A 25,410-nucleotide genomic window follows, 5' to 3' on the forward strand; every position below is an offset into this window, starting at 1 on the left:
ATGAGTGTTCATGGAGACCAGAATATAATTTTAAATGTTCTTTACTTTGCATACTGAATCTCTAATCGGTCCATCAGAATCTGAATCTCCTGAACATCTGATTTTCTCTTCCATTCCTTTTCCTAGGATAACCCATCCTCACCTCCATTGTCTACACGTGTCTGTATGGGGTCAGACCCATACCAGCAACTTGTGGGGACCCTGGGTGGCTCATTTGGTTGAGCATCAGATTCTTGATTTGGCTCACATAATGATCTTAGGGTCCTGGAATTGAGCCCCAAGTCAGGCTTCCTGCTCAGTGGGGAATCTTCTTGAGGATTTCTCTCCCTCTCCCTCTGCCTGCCACCTCCCCCCGACTCATGCACACATATGTCTCTCTTAAATAAATAAATAAATCTTAAAAAAAAAAGAAAGAAATACCAACCACTTGTGCATTGGACATCCTTGGCTGGGGGTGGGAAGGGAAGCAAAAGATTTTTTTCCAATGTGGGTGACAAGAAGGAGAACTGGAAGGGGATTTTGCATTCTTCAGGTTTTGTATTCTAGCAGGGTTCATTAGTCCTTCAGAGTGAAAAGTCTACAGGTCAAATCACCATTTTCTTCCTAATTAACAACTACTTTCTATACATAACTTGGTGTTTGGGTGTCAACAGAGTTCTTTACTTTCTTTTTTCTATTTAATTGAAGACCTACCTCCTAAAAATGATGGAGAAAGCATAAAAATAATGAGGTGGGTTGAAGTGAGAGTTAAATGAAGAAAATTCTGTATTGCCTCACTTATTCTATAATAAAAAAGCTTGCAGGTAAAATGAGGTTAAATGATTTTGTATCTGACATATCTTTGAGGCTGATAAAGTAATGACAGAAATTACTTAACCTCAAAAAGTGTTTTTAGCATAGATTTTGGTTTGTGCTTAAGAATTTTAAATGCTTGTCTAATGTTCTAAATTCTGAATGTTAATTTTTCTATCCAAACTAGAAATTGGGATTGTAAAGTTAAAATATGGATTTTATATCCATATTTGCCAACATACTTGATTCCCAGGGTCCCATGATGCAAGTAAAACAAGCATACTACCACTACTTTTCCATTCTATATTCAAACTGGTATGAAAACCAGGCAGGATATTAATAAAGTGAATTATAGGTTTTAATTTGATGGTTACTAACCAGCTGCTTTTAATTTGCTTCTCTGACCTGTCTATTGAATAATATAAAATTATGACTAAAGGTGATATCTATAGTGTAGGAAACTAAAGATCAATGACATGAAAACCCCTGGAATGAAATATTTCTTGCTAACTGAGAAATTGTTGACTTCCTACTTTAAGCCTATATATTGAAAAAGTAGTAGAGCCAAACTGGAAAGAAGAAACAAAAAAGAAGGCCTCCTGTCATCTCTGTGCTCTTGTATCAAGAGTGAAATGTGATGGTTTCTCCTTTATTATGCAGGGGCATACTTCCAACTTGGTAAACCCGTTGCTCCCCATTTGGCCTTTTGCTTTTGGTATCAGTTTGGGAGAGAACTTACAAGGAAACAACCTGGTCAAGGTTATAAAGTAATGTGTGCTGTTTCTTGTAGAATACCTTCAGAATGTGTTCTAGATTGTGAGTGAGGAGGCAGGAGAGGAAGCTGGAAAAGAGCAGTCTGAGGATTGAAGTTTTTTTTAAAGATTTTATTTATTTTGACACAGAGAGAGAGACACAGCGAGAGAGGGAACACAAGCAGGGGGAGTGGGAGAGGGAGAAGCAGGCTTCCCGCCGAGCAGGGAGCCCGATGTGGGGCTCGATCCCAGGACCTGGAATCATGACCTGAGCCAAAGGCAGACGTTTGACGACTGAGCCACCCAGGTGTCCCTGAAGTTGTTTGTTTGTTTGTTTGTTTGTTTGTGTAACTGCTTCTGCCAAACACATACATGCATCAGGGCATCCAGGCATTAGGGCAGTTCCATTTCATCAGTCACCTGTCATCTGGGACCTCACTTATGGAGGCCAGCCTTTAAGCTTTTGAATTACCCATTAGGTAGCATCCCTTCCTACGAGATACAAATTTTAGATCATTATAAGCCTAATCTAACTTCCTCTTTTTGTATAGCCCTGAGTTGGTAGCTACTAATTCCAGTTGCTATCTCTGTATTATTACTTCATTGTTCCTATTCCATTCCTATTCCTATCCTATCCCCTTCAGTTCTTCAGTAACTGTCTAGTGGTTTGTCATATTAAATTCTGTTTAAATAATGTGTATGCTTTCTATGTTCTGTCCACATGAGAAAAGAACATTTAACAAAGGTAGGAAAATTTCCTTGAAGTGATTTTTTTTTTCAGTGAGATTTAAAGAAGTACCTCTAATGCAAATCAACCACCTGATCTTTAGACCCATTGTAATATGACTTATTGAAATCTCCATTTTACAGTTCTATAGGTGTCTCAAACTGACCAGATTAAAAATAAAATTATTTTTTCCTATGTTTTGCTAATTAAAATCACTCCTTCCTCAGTCTTCCCTGTGACAATGAGTGGCAATATCATCTTATTCAAGTGAAATATTTAGAGTATTATTAGCTCCTTCTTTGAGTTACAAATTCAACCAATCACTAAGTTTATGATTTTATCCTCAAATAGCCCTACAATCTATTCACTTATTTCCATCATCAGTTACTACTTCCATCACATTCCTTGCCTGAGTTGTTATAGAAGCTACCTAATCATACTTTCTGACCACAGGTTTATCTCATTAAATTATTCTGCACTTTGAATTCACCACACATTTAAAAGTATTCTTGCTTAAATCCTTTACATAAGCTTCCCATTAACCTAAAGATAAGGTTAAAATGACTCATGATCTAGTAACTGCTTACTTTGAAAAATCTTGTCAGGAAACTGTATTTTATAACTCTTCATGAGTTTAACAGACTATCACAAACACTGATGAAAACTTGCTAATTACTTTAGAGTTTCAGAACAAAAGATTTAGAAACTACTCTTTTCTGGTTGTACATATTACTATTATTATTTAGACTTCAAAGCCACTCTTACAAAAACAAAGCATCTCATGAGTTTATAATCATTCTTTGCCTACAAATGGCATCCTATGGAAGTGAAGCCTTATGGGCACAGTGTATGTGAACCATATCAAATCCACACTTGAATCTTTGGGTGCCAAGGTCAGAAACACCTATATATGAAAGTTTTAAAAAGACAGCACAACCGGAAAAGAACTGTCCTCATTGGGGAAGTTTACACAGGCTGACAGGATTTGAATCTTAGCTGTCTGGGTTTGAATCTTAGTTGCCTGGGTTTGCATCTTAGCTGCTTGGGTTTAAATCTTAGTTTACAATAGGTGTGACTCTGAGCAACTTACTGTGTGCCTGTATGTATTAGTTTATCCATCTATAAATGAGAATAACAAGAACATTTACCTCACACGATTTTTAGAAATTTAAATTAGTTAATATATGTAAAGCATTTAGAACACTGCCTGGCAAGTGACAATTGCTTGATGTTATCACTAACTCATGTGTACTTATATATAGCCTTATATAACTGTTTACATGTATAATCATTTTATTTTTTAATTTTATTTTTTTAAATTTTATTTATTTATTTGACAGAGAAAGACACAGGGAGAGAGGGAACACAAGCAGGGGGAGTGGGAGAGGGAGAAGCAGGCTTCCCGCTGAGCAGGGAGTCTGATGCGGGGCTCGATCCCAGGACCCTGGGATCATGACCTGAGCCAAAGGCAGACGCCTAACGACTGAACCGCCACGGTGCCCCTCCTCCTTATCCTTCTTATTTCAAAACTTGGAAACACTCTAGAGCTTTGTTTTGTTAAATTGGAAATAAGTCCTTTGTGGAGAGGAAACAACACTAGGTTCTCTAATTCTCAGTCTTGTTATATTGAGCCACCTCACTTAACCCTATATCTACTGTCTTGACATTTTTGAAGAACCAGTCCTTTTCGTCATTAGTAGAAACTGAACATAGGTCTTTAGGTCCAGTGAAATATAAACAACCATGGGTTTTTACTTTAGAGTGTTAGAGAAGAACATTTTGTTGTGTTTATCTCTAAATTTTATAAATACAGTGATGATGCAAGTAAGAGTAAAGCCTAGGAAATGAAAATTATTTTAACAGAGGGAAATACATACTGCAAGGGTGTAGTGATAATTCTGTATAAATCTCTTTGCTAAGGTGTTTTCACGTATGACTTTTAAGATGGTCTAATTTGCATTATCGTATAGTCATAGTATAATCACGTTTCTAAGGAAATTCAACTATGTGTGCCTAGCAAAAAAATAAATCAGCGAGGGAGGGTAGAAAAGGGGCGTAGGTAGAGAGAGAAAAATGAACATAAATGCCTGAAAATAAGTGTGATTTAGGAGCTATGAATCCAACTCATAAGTTGTAATTTCTACCTCTCATAATGTAAGCTTCTCACTATGTTGGTTATTTATTGTTAAAACACTGACTATTTCATCTGGTGTTTAACAAAGAAATAGTTATCCATCCCAACAGTGAAGGTAAAATTGGCTGTATTAGCTTTAAAGAGGATTACTATGTCCATCTTCAGATGATTTTGATTTTGTCATAAAGAAATGTGTGGGGAATTTTTGACCGTTTGCAAAGTTTGCCTTTTCTGTTTTCTTTAGAACCAATCTTGTATGCGATGCTTTTCTCCATGGATTTAGTTCTAATGATCTCAAGAATATCTTTGTAAGCTGAACATCAGCTGCTCATTTCTGTGCTTATCTGGTATTTTTGTCTTTTGGCATCATCCAATGAAAGATTAATTTATAGCCAAATGATAAATTTTAAAATTATTCAGACTTAAGTGAAATACTAGAAAGCATGGCAATACAGTCTAAATTTGTTTGCCGTCTCTTATGACCATGACACAACTGCAACTTCTTGGCCAAGCATAGTTTATTTTTAATAACAGTTCCAGTTACAAAATAATGCCAAGTGTGTTTTAGCATTTTGTTTTTTAGGATTTCCAACAATTACTAGCATATACAACAATACAAACACATATGAGGACCAAATGGTTTTTTTATATTTATTTAAAATATTTTGCAGAATAAGACGTAGTATTTGATATAAACTGAACGACTGTGTCCCACAAAAAATCATCACGTTGAAGTCTAATCCCCAGTGTAATTGTTTTTTTTTTAAAGATTTTATTTATTTGAGAGAGAGAGAGAATGAGAGATAGAGAGCATGAGAGGGAAGAGGGTCAGAGGGAGAAGCAGACCCCCCCACCGCCCCCCCCCCCCCCGCTGAGCAGGGAGCCCGATGTGGGACTCGATCCCGGGACTCCAGGATCATGACCTGAGCTGAAGGCAGTCGCTTAACCAACTGAGCCACCCAGGCGCCCTCCCCAGTGGAATTGTATTTGGAGTTGGGGTCTTTGGGAGGTGATTAGTGAATGGAGTTAGTGCCCTTATACAAGACTTGAGAGAGCTTTCTCTCCTCATGATGTGAGGACATCTTAAAAGTCATACTTGAAAACGTGTTAGCAAAGAGATTTATACAGAATTATCACTACTCCCTTGCAGTATGCATTTCCCTCTGTTAAAGTAATTTTCACTTCCTAGGCTTTACTCTTACTTGCATCATCACTGTATTTATAATATTTAGAGATAAATACAACAAATTATTCTTAACACTCTAAAGTAAAAACCCATGGTTGTTTATATTTCACTTGGCCTGAAGACCTATGTTCAGTTTCTACTAATTACAAAAAGGACTGGTTCTCCAAAACGTCAAGACAGTAGATATAAGTTTAAGAGAAATGGCTTAATATAATGGGACCAACAATTGGAGAACCCAGTGTTGTTTCCTCTCCACAGAGGGCTTATTTTAAGTTTAACAAAAAAATTTTTTTCATACTCTTTCAGGAAAACTCTCCTTCAAGCAGTGGTAAGGGAAAATATGATCTTTCAAATATATGAACCTTTTATATTGAAAACTAAAAAAGCCTATAAGATACTAATCTGTGGTCATGTTGAACACTTCCCAAAAGCAAGATTTCTCTGATGTGCATGCACACATCTTCACTGTGATATTGATTAGACTGGCAGAGCCTAGATATCACTATGTAAGTGAATGGCACATTCTTTAGGTTGAATTTTAAATGTAGAAAGCACAACAGAATTATCTAAAAGTTTAATGGTATTAAAGTTATTTTCAACTTTAGTTCTTCCCTCTTCTTCCTCTCTATTGACTTATTTATTTATGTTATTATGTTCAATTAGCCAGCGTATAGTACATTGTTAGTTTTATTTTTATTAGTTTTTGATGTAGTGTTCAGCGATTCACTTGTTGTGTATAACACCCAGTGTTCATCACCACATGTACCCTTCTTAATACCCATCACCCAGTTACCCCATCCCCCCACCCCCTCTCCCTTCTGTAACCCTCAGTTTGGTTCCCTGAATCCAAAGTCTCTCATGGTTTGTCTCCCTCTCTGATTTCTTCCCATCCAGTTTTCCCTCCCTTCCCCTGTGGTCCTCCACTCTATTCCTTAATGTTCGACATATGAGTGAAACCATATGATACTTGTCTTTCTCTGCTTGACTTATTTCACTTAGCATAATCCCCTTAAGTTCCATCCATGTTGATGCAATTGGTGGGTATTCACTTTAAAATTAAAATATCTTTGTAATAAAATTTTACTCATTTGTTTATAGTTTAGGCTAACCTAACTTCCGAGATGAATTAGTTTTCCAGTTATCTATAGTGATAGAAATCAATATTTATGAAAGTCTTTTTTATATGCAGTGGAGTTAAGAGGTGAGTGTGAGGAAGGAAAAAAGAAAGATTGAGCTGCTCTGAAGCAACCTCTAAAAGTGAGATAATATAGACTTTGGTGTTTGAAGGCAAGGGTTCTAGTACAGACTCTGCCTTCAAATGTACATCCAAAGAAAGTTACCTAATTCTTTGCACATATTTCATTTTTCTGGTAAAGAATGTAGATACATATTGTCTCTTGGAACACTTTTTTAGGACTGTTTTAGAAACGAATGCTTATAAAATTGTGGGCAGTTATTGTTTATAACATACTAAATTTGCAAGCTGTGAAAATAATTGCAGAAAGGATTCTTATTGAGTCAAGTTGTAAGAATTGTGGGCTGTTGCTAAGGGATTACCTAGGCAAAATTTTCTTCCCTAGAAGACAGGAGTTGCTAGTGACAGGTAAAGTTAAGAAGGAAGGGGACATTTTGGACATCCTTCAAACATAAAATGGTAAATGCCATATTCAAATTGGAAAAAAAAATTGATCATTTGTCACAGGGTATTCCATGCTTTGCAAGCTAGTAAAAATAAAATTCTATTTTTTTCCCTATGTGAGATAAATATAAGAATGTTTTCAGGACAAAAGTAAAGATAGTACGCAACATCTCTAAGCCCTTTTGTTAACGACTGCCATTTTCCTCCATTGTCTTCAAATGGGATTCCCTGCCTTCTTTTCTCAGGATCTTCCTTTTCCAGTTTTTAGGACCAGTCTTAACCTTAGGCAAGAATGTTTAAGAGCATGAGCTTGGGAGCTACAATGTGTGCGTGTTTATTGCGTTTTTACCAATATCTGTATTAGTCAATTTTGCTGCATGGACAAATGGTCCCTAAATCTCAGTTACTTACATTAGTAAGCTTTAATTTCTTAGCTGAAGGTGACTGTGACTTGGCTAGAGCTGTGTCTCTCCTGCAGGGCTCTGGAAGAAGGAGTCTCTCCATGTAGATCATGCTTTTTTTCATGGCCCCATCTTAAAACTCATGCTCCATCTTAAAGTTTTCACTCGACGTGTAGTGTATCATGTCTGCTCACTATCCACGGGTCAAGATGTCACATGGGTGTACCAAAACTCAGAGAGGCAGGAATGTGTTCTCTTCCCACAGGAGGCATGACAAATCGCATGGTGAAGGGAAGGGTGAGATAATCTTACAGGGAAGGGAGGGAGAGAATAATTGTAAACAAAAATATAGGAATTTTCCTGCCATCTGTCACCACCTGTTAGACTGACCTGTTTTTCTGAACCTTCCAGGTGTGAATTTACAACACCACTACCAGGCATTTGAAACTTACTGAATGGAAATTCTTCTGAGTTTAAGTAACTGCATTTTTCATCTCTGTCCTGGTAGGTCTGTCCCAGCTCCTGTCTTTTCCAACCTGCCCCAGAAAACATAATTTCCATGGTATAGATAACATGCCTGCATTGTCAGGAATATTGTAGGTGCTGTTTTTTTCTCTTTTTCTGACTGCTGCTTCTTTATATGACCGGAACTTTTCCTCAAACGAATTGAGGGAGGAGAAAATGATACTGAAGTCATGGGCCATATACATAAAAGAGGTTTCAGGGATTTTAACTCTAATGGGTACTACAGAGCCAAGAGAACTATGCATAGAAAGGTCATAAAGTTTATTCACAGTATAACACAGATGTACATAGAAGGTAGGCCTCTTTAATATTTTCTATAATTTATGTAGTGTTCTTCAAAATTTCTTACTTTTAATAATTGGGAAAATAATTTTAGTCTTACTCAATTTAAAATTAATCTACTCTAATAAGGGAAATAGTCCCTTTTAGCTATCCAGTTTTACTTGAAAGAAAATGCTCAGTCTACCGTAGTTTTTAGTATTCTACTTCCTCTGATTTTCTCTGTTTCTCTCCAAACTTAAACCACACTTGGAGCTGTACTACCTTGTTTTCAGTGTGTGTGCAGGTAGAGATATAAGAGAATATTTATAGAAGCATTATTTGTAACAACAACAAAACCCTTTAAGACGGATTAAGCTGAAAAATGGGTACGCTGTTTGCCTATTTACACAGGTGTATACTACATATCAGAGAAAATACGGAGCATAGTTACCTCTATTCATGAGGCTAATGCAAAACATAACGTGAATGAAAAATGAAACCCATTGGTGGGATTCTGGGAAGATGGCAGTGTTAGCAGAATGATTTTCCAGTCCTTCTAAAACCCTGTGTTGAAAATAGACGGAACAAATGGAACATGAAGAAAAAAAATTAGAACACTTGAAATGTTACTAAGTGACAGGGTATTCCCACAAACCACAACAGAAGGGCAGGAGGGACAAATCACCAAAACCCATAAGATCTGCATCATACTATCTATATGGGAAGGAGGAGGCAGAAATGATGAGGTGTCTCTCAGACCTGAGAAAGAGAGAGCCTCAAATAAGTAAGCTATATTTGCTCAAAAACATAAAGAGGGCAGTTTATGAAGAGAAGCTGGAACTTGGAGGGTTTTTGCCCCTTCCAGTTCTGGGTAAATGCAAGAGATCTGTAGTAAGAAAAACAAAGGGGCTGAAGTTGTGAATTCACAAAACTGACTGCCACAACTCCCAACACAGAGTCCCACAGTGATGGGAAATTCCTAGGAGTGGAATAACAATTGAAAAGTAACAGAAACAAAAGAGAAGATCTAGACCAAAACTGAGAAGGGTACAGGGTCCAGAAATCTCATGAGCAAGCCATCAAATACTTGACCAATACATAAAAACAGAACCAAGAATTTATTGGCGATCCATAAGATTTTTAATTTTGCACTATTCTAAAACTTCAGGAAAGCTAGTTTCATAGAAAAATAAGCAATGGAAATGAATCAAAGTCAAATCCTATGCAAAATTATCATGAGGAAAAGAGAATGAGGAGCAAAATAACATCCCTAGAGAGAGTGAGAAGAGTGCCCAAAACATATCAAAACTAAAGTTAAATGAACGGTACCTAGTGATTAACATAACAATAAAAAATTAAAAAAAAATGAACAGTACCTAGGTGGCTCAGTCAGACTCTTGGTTTTGGCTCAGGTCATGATCTAACTAGTGTGAGATGCAGCCTCGCAATAGGCTCCACTCTCAGCAGGGAGTCGGCTTGAAGATTCTCTCTCCCTCTGTCGCTCCCCTTCTCACATGCTCAATCACCCCCGCTGAAATAAATAAATCTTTTTAAAAAAAGTGATGTAAGATATGAGCAAATCATTAATTAGGATTTTATTTTTTAATTTTTAAAAAGATTTTATTTATTTTAGAGAAAGAGAGAGAGCACGTGAGTGGGGGGAAGGAGCACAAGGGGATGATCTTCCAGCAGACTCCTTGCTCAGCACTGAACCTGGGATCATGACCTGAGCTAAAACCAAGAGTGGGTTGCTTAACCAACTGAGCCACCCGTTAATTAGGGATTTGAAAACATAAGAGGTAAGTGACAGATCTCAGGAAAGAAATACAATAAAAGAAACAAAATTTCACAAAGGAAGAATAAGTAACCCAAAAGCAAATAAATAAAAGCCAATAATGCCTTAAGAGAAATACAAAATGAAACCAGAGGGAATGTTTAAATGGAAACAGAAGAAGAAATTCCAACAGAACTGTAGAGATAATGATGAATATTGAAGATAGGCAAAGAAAAGGCAAAAACCAAACTAAGGGCACCAAATCATGCTAAGACCTGTAGTTCAGGAAAACTTTCTTGAAATAAAATTAAACTGGTTCTACATTTCTAAAGAGTACAGAGTGTAGCTTAAAGCTTAGATTGGCCAACACCAAGATATGAAATCTTTTTTCTTTATTTTAAAGGAAAAATATTTGGACATATAATAAAATTATATTATTATTGAAATTTGACAGCAGTACTCTATGCCCGGTGAAAAAGAGTAACATTTAAGATAGTTAAGGAAAGTAAGGAACAAGCAATTTTTTTTTTTTTTTCAGCAAAGGGCACTGACAAATTGTTACGAACACGCAAGACTCTGCTCTGGTAGTATTGTTCTGCTAGCTGTCTGTGAGCAATCTACCAAAGAATGAGGTTGAATATCAAAATGACTAGAAATATTGTCAAAGGAAAAGTGTTCAAAATTATTTTTTGAGCATCAATTTTCTAATTGCTTATAAAACTAAAGCCAAGGGTGCCTGGGTGGCTCAGATGGTTAAGCATCTGCCTTCGGCTCAGGTCGTGATCCTGGAGTCCTGGGAATGAGTCCCACATCAGGCTCCCTGCTCCTTGGGAGCCTGCTTCTCCCTCTGCCTCTCTCTCTCTCTCTCTCTCTCTCTCTCTGTCTCTCATGAATAAATAAAATCTTAAAAAAAATAATAAAAGTAAAGCCAAATAAGGATGAAGAGGGAGAGAATATATGTAATGGTTATGTGTTAAAATAATGTAGATACAATGCAATTTTTTAAATGGGAGAATAGGGAGAGCATATGCAAATAAACCTTTGAAAATGTTTTCAGTGGGGCACCTGGGTGGCTCAGTCATTAAGCGTCTGCCTTCCACTCAGGTCATGATCCCAGGGTCCTGGGATTGAGCCCCGCATCGGGCTCCCTACTCAGTGGAAAGCCTGCTTCTCTGCCTTCCACTCCCCCTGCTTGTGTTCCCTCTCTCGCTGTGTCTCTCTCTGTCAAATAAATAAATAAAATCTTTAAAAAAAAAAGTTTTCAGTAAGCACCATTGGTGGTAGAATTAGTATCAGTATTGAGACTAGTGTGTATCACATTGGGTAAAACAAATGAGTAATTATGGACTGTTCTACTTTTATCATTCCTATTGTTCTTAAGTTCCAAGATTCCTAGTATAGAATAAAGGAGATACAGATGTAGTAGAGAAGGTAGTTAATTAAAAACTCTATAATCTTTCATTTGAATTGGAAATAATAAGATATACTCATTTATATATATATACATATATATATATACACACACACATATAATCTCTATTTCTGTCAACCAGAAAGGTCTAGAAACAATGAACACCTTAGAAGCAGTGAACATATTACTAGCATCTAGATTCAGATCTTGAAATACCATTTCTTCCTAAAATAAACCAGTCCTTGAGAAAATGGCTGAGTCTTAGTCATCTTGTGGTACTATGTGGTGAGAAAACCATCAAAGAGTATCAGGGTCATGTCAAAAGGAATCAGGTAGGGGCCCCTGGGTGGCTCAGTTGGTTAAGCCACTGCCTTCGGCTCAGGTGATCCTGGAGCCCCGGGATCGGGTCCCACATCGGGCTCCCTGCTGAGCAGGGAGTTTGCTTCTCCCTCTGACCCTCCCCCATCTCATGCTCTCTCTCTTTCATTCTCTCTCTCAAATAAATAAATTAAAAAAAAAAGGAATCAAATTCATTTGAAGAGATTCTCACTGGCCAAACATGGGATGATTTAAGTTTCAAATTAAATAAATGTAGTGGATGAAAAGGCATAAAATATACGAGTTTGCAATTTTACTAAAAACAGTCTTTTGGTGAGGAAGATGATAGGAAAACAGTTCTTTATCTGAATATTAAAAAACTTCAGACAAATGAAGTTATAATTTTGATATACAGAAGACATAAGGCATTCATGGTCTAACCTAGAGTTCAGGTAAATATAACTTTGATGTCTTGCTATAGGAACAGAGTATACGTATGTAGTATATACTCTATACTAGTGTAGTGGATTGAAGTATGGCCCCTCCAAAAGTTATGTCCACACCCTAACTTTCAGGACCTATGAATGTGCCCTTATTTGGAAAAAGGGTCTCTGTAGATGTGATTAAGTAAGGATTTTGAGGTGAGATCATCCTAGATTACTGGGATGGTCTATACATCCAATGACAAATGTCCTTATGAGAGACAGCAGAGAAGAAATAACACAGAGGAAAAGCAGAGATTGGAATTATGCAGCCACACGGCAAGAACCTCTGGAGCCACTAGAAGCTGGAAGAGACAAGGGAGGGTTCTCCCCTGGAGCTTTCCCAAATAGTTGAGCCCTACTGATACCAATATTTTTTATTTCAGATGTCTGGCCTTAAGAAGTGTGGAAGAAAAAATTTCCACTTTTGTAAGCCACCTAGTTTATGGCAATTTTTTGCAGCAGCTGCAGGAAACAAAATACAGGCATCATACATGGATTTTTATGGGAGGAACTAATTTCTAAATCTCCTAAGTATAGGATATAATAAAAAATGTCAGCAGGTTTTTAAAAGATGAATATAATTCAGTAGACTTGCTGATTTTTATACCTTGAATAGTGTAAGTTTCAGTTTTCCTATGGATTACATTATAACTAATAAAATATTTCATATTATAATGCCAGAATTCATATCAATAATCTATAATACAGGGATCTATAATCTATAATACAGGTCTTGAGTACCAATGATGGAATGTGTTTTGCTAATTTGGAAATTGTTTTGCTATTGTTAATAAAATCAAACTATTTGATTCAATATGTACTTTTCAACTTTTTCTTTTTTTCAGCTAAGGAAGTATGCTTTCTCAGTATGCAGTTTTTTGGCCTAGCTGGGAAAATTTAGTGCTTAAAAAGTTCACAGCAATTTTCTTTATGGGTCACATGTTACCAGTAAAATGAAATCATCTAACATATGGCTTTTGGAGAAGAAACACATAAGCAAACAAAAACACTAAATGTCAGAGTATCCTCATCTTAATACACACATATTTCCAAAATGTATGGAGAAAGATAATAAAAATGAAGTTCATATGATAAATTAAGAAATACAAATTTCTAATTGTAGATAAATCAAGAGTAGTTTTGCAAGATTTCTTTTAATTTGATTTTTTAATTATACAAAATCTAGCTGTTCCTGTATTTTTCAATAAATACAAATAATATCTCTTTGCTATAGTCACAAGAAATTTCAAATTATTTATTAGTTTGGTAATTGTGTTGGGGGATGGGAAGGAATATAAGTTGTAGTGCTATTTTTGACATGGATGAATTTTTTTTTCCAGACTCTGATGTTACTTTTCTTGCAGACATTTGAAACCGAGTAAATTTTTTTGTTTTTCACCTTTATCAATTCAGTTCATATTATATTCTTCCTGTGCATATAGTTTCTCTTTCCAAATTTGCCTACATGGGTTTATAAAACAGATGTAAGCAGATATTACACAAAAGGAAAAGCCTAAGAAGACAGTTTTTTCCATAATTGCTTTTATCAGAAGGGAACTCTGAAGATGCATCAGAGGAAATAACCCTGGATGGGAATGAGTATATGGATTTCTTTGGAAGAATTGTTTTTCCTAAAAGAACCAGGATCTAAAAAGACTGTGTTTCATTTCAAAATAATAGAAAATTCTCAATATATCAACATAATTGTAGCCTTGAAGACATTGGGCCACACTAAAGAAAAAAGAGTAGCATTATTCCAGGAAGATAATTTTAATTGAAAGAAATAATTAACAGAGTGTGGTTGACCTAGCAGTGTAGAGCCTTCAGGACAGAAAAAGTTGCATACACTCTTTTATTAATGTCAGAATTTTATTTAAAAGGACTATCTATTGGATGAAGGCATTCTGATTATTTTAAGCATTTTTTTTGTTCTGTATTGACCATTTTATATGTTCTCTACTAGCTTTTACAATCCACAAATAATTAAGTGTCTTGATTATTCAGTTTCATGTGACTGATAATTTCTGGAAAGCTTAAAGGATTAGGTATAAATCAGTCAAGATTATAACCCTAATATAGAAGGATTGTATGAGGATTTTATCCCTAGAAATAAATAGAATGGAAAGTATTCCGGAGAAGTATTATTGTTGGCTTATTCAATCAAGATTGACATGATGGTTAATTTTTCTCCATCTTATGAAATAGTTTCTTTTCTCTGATTCCCTTGCATTCTTTTTTTAATTTCCACTATTCAGAGTTTCCTTGGAGAATTAACAAGGAACTCAAAGTTTGCAGTGTCTGCCATAAAGACAAGGCTGTGTTAATAAAAAAACAGTTGATCAAAAAGAGAAATGTAAGGCTCTACACAGTAAGGGAGTCATTACCAGTAAAGTTATTACCAAAACTAATAGACATAGAATACTAAAGGAGAAACAAGATTAGAATCAAAAGAGAGTCAGGGATAGAAATTCAGAAACAGCTGATTGGATTAATTTACCAGATTTAATGACAAAAGATTTGAATCCTATTTCTTTGGCATAGTCCACTTTTCCAGTTTGCTAACAGAACATTCTTTATCATTTTTTCAAAGACTTAATTTTTTTAGGGCAGCTTAAGTTTATGACAAAATTGAGAGGAAGGTATAAAGATTTCCTATTTATCCCCTACCCCATACATGCGTAGCCACCCTAGTTATCAACAGCACTCTTCAGAGGGGCACTTTTTTTTTTTTTTAACCAAGGATGAACCCACATTGACACATCATTATCACTCAAAGCCCATAGTTTACTTTACAGTTAACTTTTGGTGTTGTACCTTCTATGGGTTTGGACAAATGTATAATGATATATATCCATCCTTATAATATTTTATAGTATGTAAATATAGTATTTTCAGTGCCTAAAAATCCACTGTGCTCTGCCTATTCATCTTTCTTCCCTCCCCTAACCCTGGTAACCACTGAACTTCTTAGTGTATGCATAGTTTTGCCTTTTTAGAATGTTACTTAGTTACAATCATACAGTATGTAGCCTTTTCAGTTTGGCTTCATTCATTAGTAATATGCATGTAAATTTCCTCCATTTCATCTTATAGCTTGATAGCTCATTTCTTTTTAGCGATGAATATTTTATTGTTGGATTACCACAATTTGTTTATCCTTTAACCTACTGGACTTCTTGGTTGCTTCCAAGTTTGGGCAGTTATGGATAAAAATGTGTATGGATGCACATCTGTATGCAAGTTTTTTTTTTTTTTTTAAGATTTTATTCATTTATTTGACAGAGAGAGAGAGAACACAAGCAGGGGGAGCGGGAGAGGGAGAAGCAGGCTTCCCGCAGAGCAGGGAGCCTGATGCGGGGCTCGATCCCAGGACCCTGAGATTATGACCTGAGCCGAAGGCAGGTGCTCAACGACTGAGCCACCCAGGCGCCCCTTTCCAAATCCTATGGGTGTTTACTAAGGAGCGCAATTGCTGGATCGCATGGTCAGAATATGTTTAATTTTCAAGAAACCACCAAAATGTCTTCCAAAGTGGCTAGAATGTTTTGTATTCCACCGGTAATGTACAAGAGATCCTACTGTTCCACATCATTGCCAGTATTTGGTGTTGTCAATGTTCTGGATTTTGGCCATTCTAATAGGTAGGTAGTGGTATCCCATTGTTTTGATTTGTATTTCCCTGATGATATGTGATGTGGAACATCTTTTCATATGTTTATTTGTCATCTGTACATCATCTTTGGTGAGGTGTCTGTTAACACCTTTGGCTTATTTTTAGATTGGGTTGTTTGTTTTCTCATTGTTGCATTTTGATAATTTGTTGTATATTTTGGATAACCGTCCAAAAGGACTGCTATTTTTGCAGATATTTTTTTTCCAAGTCCGTGGCTTGTCTGCATTCTCTCGTTAGTGTCTTTCACAGAGCAGAAAGTTTACATTTTAATGAAATCAACCTTATCAATTATTTCTTTAATAGATTGGGTCTCTGGTGTGTCTCTAAAGAAATATCACCATACCTAAGGTCATCTATGTTTTCTTCTATATTATCATGTAGGAGTTTTATAATTTTGTGCTTTATATTTAGGTTTGTGATTGATTCTGAGTTCTTTTGTGGAGGGTGTAAGTTCTGTGTCAGGATTTGTTTGTGGATGTTCAGTTGTTTTGGTACCATTTGTTGAAGAAACTCTCTGCTCCATTGTGTTGCCTTTAGACCTTTGTCAACAATCAGTTGATTATATTTATGGGGATCTATTACTGGACTCTCCATTCTGTTCCATTCATTTCTTTGTTTATTCTTTTGCCAATATCACATTGTATTTGCTGGTATTTTGATTAGAATTACAGTGAATCTATAGATCAAGTGGGAAAGAACTGGCATGTTGACAATATTGGGTTCTCTTATACGTGAACATGAAATATGTCTTCATTTATTCAGTTCTTTGATTTTGTTCATCAGAGTTTCATAGTTTGCCTCATATAGATCTTGAACATATTTTGTTAGATTTATACCTAAGTATTTCATTTTGGGGGAAGGTGCTAGTATAAAGGGTATTGTGTTTTTAATTTTGAATTCCACTGTTCATTGTTTATATATAAGAAAGAAATCAAATTTTGTATATTAACCTTGTATCTTGTAACCTTACTATAATCACTTATTAGTTTTAATTTATTTATGGATTATTTTGAATTTTCTACATGAATTATCATGTCATCTGTGAACAAAAACAGTTTTATGTCTTCCTTCCCAATCTATATATGTTTTCTTTTCTTTTCTAGTAAATGTATGTCCTTGTTCTGTTTCTCATAGGTAGCCTTGCAGTTCTATCAATTTTTGCCTTATGTAGTTTGATGCTCTGTTGTTATGCACATATATGCTAAGAATTGTTTATGTCTTCTTGGAGAACTGACCTTATTGTCATTATGTAATGACCTTCTTATTTTTCATACCTTTCCTTGCTTTGAAGTCGGCTTTGTCTGAAATTAAGATAGCTGCTTCTGCTTTCTTTTGTTTAGTACTAGCATGGTTTATTTTTTCCATCCATTTATTTTTAATTCATATGTTTCTTTATTTTTAGTGGATTTCTTGTAGACAACATTTAGTTGGGTGGTGTTTTGGTATCCACTTTGGTAATCTGTCTTTTAATTGGTGTTTTTAAACCATCGGCATTCAAAATAATTACTTATATAGTTTGATTAATATCCACCATATTTGTTTCTGTTTTCTATTTGTTGCCCTTCTGCATTCTTTCCATTTTTGCTTACTACACTTTTTCTGCCTTTTACTTGAGCATTTTATTTGATCCTTATGTTATTCCTTTCTTATCATACCAGTTATACTGCTTTAATTCCCTTTTGTAGTGGTTGCCCTAGAGTTTGCGATGTACATTTACAACTAATCCAAGTCCACTTTCAGATACCATTAATGTACTTCCCAGAGAGTCTGAGCACTTTATAATAACCAAATAATCCTAATCCTTTCCTTTCATATCTTGTATCATTGCATCGTTCATTTTATTTACATACAAGCATACACAAGTGTGTATAGATACATAGATATGTATAAAATAAAATACATTATTTTTAATTTCAAAATACATTCAATATTTTCATTTATGTTATAGTGATTTTTTATCTTTTGTATTTCTTTTTGGTTCTTTCTTAGGTTTTCCATATCTCTGCCTCCATTGCCCATCTGTTCTTGCATGATGTCCGTTTTATCCCTTAGAACCCTTAGCATATTAATCATAGCTGTTTTTAAATTGCTGGTCTGATAACTCCAACATTCTGCAACGTCTAGTTCTGATGCTTGTTCTGTCTCTTCAAATCATACTTTTTGACTCTTGGTATGCCTTGTAATTATTTCTTGATAACTGGACATGATATACCAGATAAAAGGAATTATTTTCAAAAGGTCTTTAGTCATGTGGTGGTGAGATGCGAGGGGAGGGGAAGCATTTCATAGTCCCATAATTAGGCCTCATTCTTTTAGAAGGAGTATGCCTGTGGGCTGTGAACTTCATGTGTGTCTCACTGTTTTTCTCCCTCCTTAGATGGGACAGGATATTTAAGGCTGGGCTTGGGTATTTCCCTTTTCCTATGTAGAGACAAGAATTGGCTGGAATTGGGTATTTCCCTTCATTCTCTCAGTTTTATCTCATAACACATTAGAAGATTAGGCTTTGGTATCCAGTTTCTTTTGAGGGCAGGCCTTGTTAAGAAGAACACAGCACTCTGATGTACTTCAAAACGGTTTCTTTTCTCCTCCCTCTGCCAGAAGCCCAAGGGGATTTTTATCTGATATTTATTATGAATCTGGTTCAGATCCTGGAGTTAAATCCCACAATACTATGGGGGCCTCATATGATTGATCCTCTGGAGATTTTAATTCTCAGAGTTGTCAGCACTGATAGCATTTTCCATTCAATGTATTTTAAGAATTTTAGGGCAACTTTTGAGAAGCAGGGGTTAAAAACTGCACCCATACTGTGTAGACATGTAAACATCTCTTAGTCCAATCATTACTCTATATCAGGAGTATAAGCCTATAACCCAAATCTGCCCTACTGCCTCCTTCTTAAATTGTAGTAAAATACATGTAACATAAAATTGCCATCTTAACCATATTTAAGTATTGTTCAGCAGCATTAGGTAGGTTCACATGTTGTGCTGTTAACATCATTACCAATCATCCACAAAACTTTTTTCATCTTGGGAAATTGAAACTCTGTACCTATTCAACAATAACTCCCATTCTCCAATCCTTACCAATCCTTACCTATCACCAGTATACTTTCTGCATCTATGTATTTGACTACCTTATGTGAATTAAATCATACAGTACTTGTCTTTTGTGATGTGCTTATTTCATTGTAAAATATCCTTAGGGTTCACATATGTTGTAGTATATGTCAGAATTTTCTTCCTTGGTAAGGTTGAATGATATTTCATTTTGTGTATGTACACTTTTTATTTATCTATTTATCCATCAGTGGACACTTGGGTTACCTCCACATTTTGGCTATTGTAAATAATGCTACTGTGAACAGGGGTGTACACACAGCTGTTTGAGTTTCTGCTTTCAATTTTTTTAGCTATACACTTAGAAGTGGAAATGCTGCATCATATGTTGATTCTATTTTTAATATTTTTCAGGAACTGTTATATTATACATATATGTAGACATATATGAAATTATCCCTTAATGGTAGATTGCTATACTTCAAACTCTAAGGTAATCACTAAAATAAGAAAATGAAGAGTTATAGCTGGTAAACCAGCAAAAGAGATATAGCAAAAATATAAAATGTACAAAAATGACAGATAAGGAAGAAAGAAGAAACAAAGTACAGATGGGAAAGAGAAAACAAAAAGTAATAATAATTAAACCTAACTACACCACTAATTACTTAAATGTGGGTAGTCTAAATACAACAATTAAAAGGTAGAGATACTCAGATTACATAAAGAAGCATGACCAAACTGTAAGATTCCTACAAGATACAAACTTTAAATATAGAGCAAAAAATAACTTAAAAGGATGGACAACTATAATGTCAATACTATTAAAAATAATGGCAGTGCTGGGGCGCCCGGGTGGCTCAGTTGGTTAAGCGATTGCCTTCGGCTCAGGTCATGATCCCGGAGTCCTGGGATCGAGTCCCGCATCGGGCTCCCTGCTCAGCGGGGAGTCTGCTCCTCCCTCTGACCCTCCCCCGTCTCATGCTCTCTCTCTCTCTCATTCTCTCTCTCAAATAAATAAATAAAATCTTTAAAAATAATGGCAGTGCTATATTAGTCCTTGATGAAGTAGATTTCAAAGCAAAGAATATTACCAGGGATTAAGAAAGCCATTTAATAATGAGAAACATCAGCCATTTGGTAGGACCTAATAACCCAAAATGTTTATGAACGTAATAGCAGAGCATCCAAACGCATGAAGGAAAAACTGGTAGAACTGCATAAAGAAATAGAAGAATTCACAATTATAGTCAGGAATTTCAATATCTGTCTCCTAATAAATGACAGAAGGACAGGAAGTAAATAAGAATATAGAAGATTTGAAAAATACTATTGACAATAGCATCAGAATGTGAAATGCTTGGGAATAATTCTGACAAATGATGTGCAAGCCATGCACACTGAAGAACTAGAATCATGGAAGAGAAAAATTAAAGAAGACAGTAAATAAATTGAGGGATATACCGTATTCATAGCTTGGAAAACTCAAAAGGCTAAGATGTTAATTTTCTCCAGGTGAGCTATAGATTCCACACAATCCCAATTAAAATCCCAGCAAATGTTTTTTGTAGAAATTTACAAGCTAGGGCGCCTGGGTGGCTCACTTGGTTAAGCAACTGCCTTCGGCTCAGGTCATGATCCTGGAGTCCCAGGATCGAGTCCCGCATCGGGCTCCCTGCTCAGCAGGGAGTCTGTTTCTCCCTCTGACCCTCCCCCCTCTCATGTGCTCTCTTGCTCTCTCAAATAAATAAATAAATAAAATCTTTTTAAAAAGTAAAAAAAAATATTACATACTATATGATTACATTTATATAAAAAATGTAGGAAATGCAAACTACAGTGATAAAAAGTACATCAATGCATGAATGGAGCTAGAGTGTATTATGCTAAGTGAAATAAGTCAGTCAGAGAAAGAGCAATACCATACCTCACTCATATGTGGAATTTAAGAAAGAAAACAGATGAACATATGGGAAGGGGGAAAAGAAAAAAGGAGAGAGGGAAACAAGCCATAAGTGACTCTTAATGATAGAGAACAAACTGAGATTGGTAGAGGGAGGTGGATGGGGGATGGGCTAGATGGGTGATGGGTATTAAAAAGGGTACTTGTGGGGCGCCTGGGTGGCTCAGTCGGTTAAGTGTCTCTTCAGCTCAGGTCTTGATCTCGGGGCCCTGGGATGGAGCCCCACGTTGGGAATCCATGCTCAGTGGGGAGTCCGCTTCTCTCCCTCTCTCCCTCTCTCACCGTCCCCCATGTGCTCACCCTCTCTCTCTCAAATAGATAATTAAAATCTTAAAAAAATTAGATAAATAAAAAGGGCACTTGGGAGGAGCATTGGGTGTTGTATGTAAGTGATGAATCACTGAATTCTCCAGAAACCAATATTGCACTGTATGTTAACTTACAAAATTTAAATAAAAAACAAACAAAATGATGCATTACCTAATGGTCATTGAACTAGACCATAGGGGAGTTCAAACAGGTATGGCAATATACAGTAGGTGTTAAAAGGCCTGTACTTAGGAGGCATACTGCTTGGGATCTGTGTTACTTGCTATATGTATAAATTTGGAAAATTCTTCAACCTCTTTGTGTTGAAATTTCCTCATCTCTAAAATGGGGGTCATAATTATCTCTAGTTCAAAGGGTTGTGAGGAGTAAATTTAGTTAATATATATAAAACATACATTCCATGAAGTAACATGTTGGAATATATACAACACACATGTTTGCAATTATTAAAAAAAAAAAAAGTACATTGATGCATATGAAGGGATCCAGGCAGTGGGGGGAGGGTGGGAAGTAATTAATTATAAAGGCACCTGAAGAAACTATTAGGGGTGATAGTTATGTTATCTATTTGGATTGTGGTGATGATTTCTCTGGTGTGTACATATCATCAGTGTTTTCTTATTATATGTTAATTATACTCCAAGAAATTGAAAAAAAGAAAAAAACAATGGAATGATTGCTTAGTTAACTCGAGTCCTAGAAGATTTTTACTGCTATATTACAAAAGCATAATCATTACATTATATAGACATGTGATGTTAATCTCAACTACTGTCTTGTTTGATCACGTGTATATTTGTTCCATTCTTTGAGAACATTTTCCTTTATTCTACGTTGTTTCTAATTTACCAAACTTTTACCTTATGTGTAGGGAATTCTCTGACCCTTTTGTCTCATCATGTCCCAAATTCCATCTTATTTATTTGGATTGCATAGGCTTAATTACATTTTAATTCTCCTGCATTAAGATAGGAGAAAATATTTTGTTCAACCAGTAGGTTTAGTACAGCTGGAAGTGATAAAAAATGTTCTCTAAATAATTTCTAAGAGAGGTCATTGTGACCAGAGGATTATTGTATTCTCAATGATTATTCAGCCTGCACTATGTGGCGTTAGCCATATACTAGCAGGAAGCAGATTGTTTGTGCTTGCTTCTTGACATTGGAATGGTCTGACATTTGACATCTTGCCATTTAATTGTCAAGAAAATTCTCAGCTGGAAAAAATTTGTCTTTTAGCATTTGAGTGACCCTCTGAGACCTAAAGTTAAATATAATGACTTATTTTCTGAGTTTGCTTCTTTCTGTTCAAACTGGTTCTGTCTTTCCTGGAGAAACATTAGCGTTTCTTCTATTTTTTTTTCTTCAAATATGTACCAGGTAAAGATAATTTTATTTTTTAACAAGTGTAGGAGAGATTTCAGTTAAAATTATTGTGAAAAATGGACTTGAATATGACTCTGAAGGCTAGAGTGTTGGTGTATGAAAGACAAGGACCTTATAAATGGTCTTTAATTTCAAAATTTTATCAAAATAATTTTTGTCACTAAATGGAGCGGTTGTTTGAGGAGTTTGAATATTATCTTGAACATAGAATTCTTTAACAGAAAAAGTATCCTACGGTTAAGTCTGTATGTCTGTTGAAAATTATCCTTTTCATATTTTTGCTTGCTACTATTAAGCCTACTGTATACAAGTCAACTAATCTAAACTCATTTAATCCTTGCAAGAGTATTGAATAGAAACTCATTTAATTTTTTTTATTTTTTAAAAGATTTCATTTATCAGAGAGAGAGAGAGAGAGAGCACAGCAGGGGGAACAGGAGGCAGAGGGAGAAGTAGGTTCCTCATTGAGCAAAGAGCCTGTTGTGTGGGACTTGATCCCAGGACCCTGGGATCATGACCTGAGCTGAAGGCAGATGCTTAACTGACTGAGCCACACAGGCATACCTAAAAATTAATTTAATTTAATTTAATTTTATTATGTTATGTTAATCACATATGGAAATCACATGTACATCATTAGTTTTTGATGTAGTGTTCCATGATTCATTGTTTGCATATAACACCCAGTGCTCCATGCAGTACGTGCCCTCCTTAATACCCATCACCGGGCAAACCCATCACCCCACCCCCCTCCCCTTTGGAACCCTCAGTTTGTTTCTCGAAGTCCATAGTCTCTCATGGTTTGTCTCCCCCTCCGATTTCCCCCACTTCATTTTTCCCTGCCTTGCATTGAGGACATTAGGAGAAGGAAGAAATTCATTTTAAAATAGGGTGGAAAGTAAGAAAACTTCTTGCCCAAGATATTTCATATGCTCACAAAATATAAACTTAAGAAGTTGTAGAATTAATAATTTTCATATAAAATATTTTAATAATATTCTCTAAGAAGTTATGACTTGATCCATCAATTCCACTTCTGGGTATTTATCCAAAGGGAACAAAATCACTAATTTTAAAAGATAGCTGCATTTCCATATTCATTACAGCATTGTTTACAACAGCCAAGACACGGACACAATGTAAGTGCCCCATCGATGGATGAACAGATAAGGGAAACATGATATATATAACATATATAAACATGAAATGTATTTTATATATATTTCTCTCTCTATAGATAGATAGATAGATAGATAGATATCACTTCAAGACTTAATCCTGAAATCTTCTTATAACTAGTACTACTTGTTCTAATCCCCTTCCAGCTTGGAAAGGATTAAACCTTCAAGGGTACTTGGAAATCACATGTAGATGATGGGTGACTATCCATTGGCTTTGGACTCTGAATAACTGTACTCTGAAGTACACCCAGTACTATGATGAGAAGAAATGAACTTCTATTCTGTCAGATCCACTACATATTTTTGTATCTATTTCCTGTAGCTGTTACCCTATCACACAAAGCCAGCACCGTAACTGGCAAAAAGTTTGTCCTAAGTATTTTAGAGTGAATAAATACCTACCCCAGCAGTAAACATTACACATAAAATTAAAGTCCATGGACATTCCTACTATAGTTATGGATATAAGAAAAGTGAAATCTTTAGCGGTATTCCTTAAAATTGTTCTAATATTCTAAGAAATAGTATTAAGGAAAAAAAGTTAAATATATAGTTATTGGAAAGAAAAAAATAACAAGTTCATGATATTATTACTTAGAAAACTCAACGGAAGAAAAATTAATAAAAATAAAAGATAACTTTTAAAAATAAATATTAAAATGATAGTTCTATAAATATTGAAACTCATCTGAAAACATAAATAAAATGTTTCATTTGTACTAAATATAAAAATTTTAAACACTTAAGTATAAGCCTTAATAAGAATATATCTTGAAAGTTTTAGAAAATAGTATCTAGAACATATTTTAACATGTGTCAAAATTGTATCAAAGCATATATTTAAAGATAATTGAAAAAGCCCTAAAGAGCCTGAATTGTAATAAAGTCAGAGATGCATTGTATTCCTATATGAGAGGACTGACCAGTGTAAGAATGCTTATTTTCCATAAATAATTTTATAAAGTGAATGCAATTAGTGTCAAGTCAGCCTGCATAACAATTTTGCGTATTAAGGAGACGTAAAACATAAAATGGAATAAAATATAAGTAAGATGGAGAACCTACAAGCTTCTAATTTAGTAGAGTACAAAGCATTTATTTCTGTAATTTGTGGGGAACAAAGCAATGAAAATTCTTATATGGGTGTTAAAAATTACTTCTTATTCTGCAATAAAGCTCCTTACAACCAAGCAGCGGCAATTATGTAGTGACATATACAAGTACACAAGGTCTGGGATATGACATGGAAAGAATGAAGTGTATTGTGACATGTTGCTGAAAATGAAGCTAAGAGTTACTTTCTACAGAGATATTAGGGAGAATATATCTATTTTATACTAAAAAGCACTCAAGGTTTAGCTTTGTAAAGATGTTTAAGAATCTCTAAGTCTGCCCTTTGAGAGTTTTT

This window comes from Zalophus californianus, chromosome 2 (assembly GCF_009762305.2).
Source record: "Zalophus californianus isolate mZalCal1 chromosome 2, mZalCal1.pri.v2, whole genome shotgun sequence".
Classification (NCBI taxonomy): Eukaryota; Metazoa; Chordata; class Mammalia; order Carnivora; family Otariidae; genus Zalophus; species Zalophus californianus.